The sequence below is a fragment of the Micropterus salmoides genome, unplaced genomic scaffold, assembly GCF_014851395.1.
Source record: "Micropterus salmoides isolate LMB-PRFRI ecotype aquatic unplaced genomic scaffold, ASM1485139v1 Ms_hic_scaffold_3740, whole genome shotgun sequence".
NCBI classification, from domain to species: Eukaryota; Metazoa; Chordata; class Actinopteri; order Centrarchiformes; family Centrarchidae; genus Micropterus; species Micropterus salmoides.
The window spans coordinates 1-3,218 of NW_024043085.1; positions in this window are offsets into that span (position 1 = coordinate 1).

Sequence of the window (3,218 nt, forward strand, 5' to 3'; positions counted from 1 at the left end):
TAATTCACATCCTTGGGATATTATTTGTACATGGAATATTGTAAAGATTGATCTTATTCTTATTATAAGTGAAGTTAAAATGATTTTAAACTCTGCTGCATCTCCCATCTGTGGATTCACATTCCATCCCATCTTTTTGTGTTCATTATGACAATTCTTTACTGAAAGAGAAACAAACTTAAAAAATTAAATTAAAGGACTGTATTTGTATTTTCCACTTGAAACTGGACATTTTAATCTATTGGACAATCACTATCTATGTGCATCATATCTGTATCATATCCAAAAGCAAAAGATATAAAATACAAAAATACATAAAACAGTAGCCAAAAAACCACCTAAACAAACAAACTACAAACAAATATGTCTTTGCTTTGTTTCTTCACAATATCTTAAAATGTTATCATTGTACATGTTCTGGTCTTACCACAAGTATCAGAAAGTCAGTATAACTCACCACTATGTACCACAGACCCTTATAGGACATTTATTATATTATGAAGCAGATTTAAAAACAGCTGGTGTTGATGGAAGTACTGCAGGAAGTTAATAAGAGTCCTCTAAGAGTCCTATAGAAACATTATAGTGACTTCTCTCCTAATTGATCATATGAGAAATGTGCATCATGTAGAGAAAAGGGCAGGTCCTGAGCAGGTGAGGATCAAAGCCCTGTCATGGCCTTGGCCTTCAACTCCTCCCATCATGTCTCACACTCACACACAGTCTCATGCCTGAATGTTAGCAGTGTTGAGAAGAGATGGAAAGGCATGGCTCTGGAATATACACCGTGGTGTTTACATAGGCCCTGGTGTCGTCAGAGCTGCCATAATACATTCTTCAGGAGGAACAGATCTGGTCTTATGGGCCCCGGTCTCTCTGGGAGTGGACCTCGCCAGCGTCTGAATGAGCTCAGTGTACAGCCGGCCACCAGCAAGGCTCACGCACAACTCTGCTGCTAATGAAATGTCACTTAGTCCAAACACCCAGCTCAGTCCTGAAGAGACACTCCCTCCAGGTTTCAAACACTGTTTAAACTGTTTGAAGAAAATAACGACTTCTCTGACAGTTTCTGACTCCAAAAATCTATTTTGAAATTGTGTGTAGTAAGCCGAAGAAGCTGGAAACAGAAATGTGGAAAACTCCAGTCAGATATCATATTTTCAAGTTCAAGTAAAATGTGTTGTTCATGACATACAAACATAACTGATTGAATGTTCCTCTGAGAACAAAAGCAAAAGCAAAAGATGGACAAGACAAACAAGACAATGAAGCCAACAAAAAGCAGCTAGCACTGGTGCCAGAGTTACTGAGAAATTTTAAGTAAAAGTAGCTAAAGCACAGTATAATCCATTAAATGTAAAATCCTACATTCAAAATCTTAGGTAAAAGTACAAAAACTCCGATAAGCAAAATGTTCTTTGAGTATCAAAAGTAAAACTGTTCATTAAGCAAAATGGTCCTCTTCGGTGTTATATATAGCATATGTGGCAGCATTTTATGTTGTCAAGGAGGAGCTAATCCTCAACTAGTATGATGGTGCTGAAATAAATGTAGTGAGGTAAAAAGCACAATTTTGCCTCTGAAATGTAGTGGGCAGAGGTAGAACAAACATGGAAAAACTCATTTTAAATACACATTTTAAAATAAAGTTATGCCCACATGTACACTGAGGTGGTTACTGGTTGCTGTAATTATATATGAACCAACAGGCTACTTTAAGTACGGTACTTGAGTAAATGTGTAAAAAAAAATGTAAATTAAAAAACAAAAAGTTAAATTTCACCACTGTTAGCAGAGGTCTACATAAATGTGCTGCTGCACATAATATAATACATATTTTAAAAATCAAATAATAGAGAAAAAGCTATGGCCGCTGTTGCTCAGGACATCGTCATTTAATCATAAAGCTGTCTTTTATTTTTAATTTTTAAAGAAAAACACTTTGAACGACCTTTAGCAGTTAGCAAAGAAAGTAAATTTTCATGTTGTCCTGGTCAGACGTCAGAATTAAACAACATATATCTTACAAAATGCATGTGGCCTACGCAACATAATGAATATACCGGTACAACAATACTACAATAAACATCCTTAAAGATAATGCCACATTATAATGTGGTAGTAAGCGTCAATCAGTACTATATTATTAAGTAACAAACAAACACAGTTTTGATTCCTGCATGTTGGGATTCTCTGGAGAAGAAATCTTCCTGCTGTTTCTGTGATTTCACATTAAGCCTCAGAAGTTACATAAACTTCCCCTCCACTGCAATTTGTTCAGGTTGTAGAAATTGTGTTGGATTTCCTCAGAAAAGTTTGCAGGAGCTTGATGAATCTGTGGTGAGTGCCAGAGCTACCTGCCAACATGCAGACAGTTTGTCTCAGAGTATCTGTGCTGTTTGGGCTGTTGTCCAACTGTCTACGAGTCTGTGTCAATTTTATCTTCTGCTTAATCAGCACTGTGTGTGTTTTATTAGATTTTATTGACAGTGACCAAACAACCCAACAACTATCATCAGATATCTTCCCCTTCTTCCAACAGAGCCCACATGAATACAGAAATCTTTCCTGTCAAATAATCAAAACTGTAGTTTTCAGTTCCTTTAAGATTTGAAACCAATTTTCAGCAGTTGTGGATGAAGTATCAGATCATCACTCATGCATTTGTGTAAAACAGGATTTTATTGTTGTAGTTGTTCGAGGTTGAACTATTTTGTTTCTGGCTGCAATTAATGACTTTTTTTTCATTCTGCTGATTATTTATTTCCAATAATCAATTGTAAAAAGTTTGAAATAGTGAGAAATGTTGTCACAATTGCCCAGAGCCCAAAGTGACACCATGTTTGATATGTCAGTCTAAACCTCAAAACAATTAAAAATACATGCACAAATACTCAAAAGGAAACTACAAAGGATGCTTTTATTTATTTATTTATTGAGCATTCATTTATTTTTATATTATTTCTCTTTATGTCAGAATTAGTCCTCCATACTAGTCCAGAAATAGTAATTGTTTTATATGTAGCAGTGATGAAAATTAGAAGAACTTTCTCTCCCGTCATCAGTAAAAGGATGTGATCTGAGAAGTTGAATATAAGGCCTTTAGGAAAATAAAGAATTTTATCATAAAGATGACATCTTTATGGTGAACTTCATTCTTAATGTTCTGTCTGATCATGATGCACAAACTGTAATCATATTTACTAGTATTTTTCTTT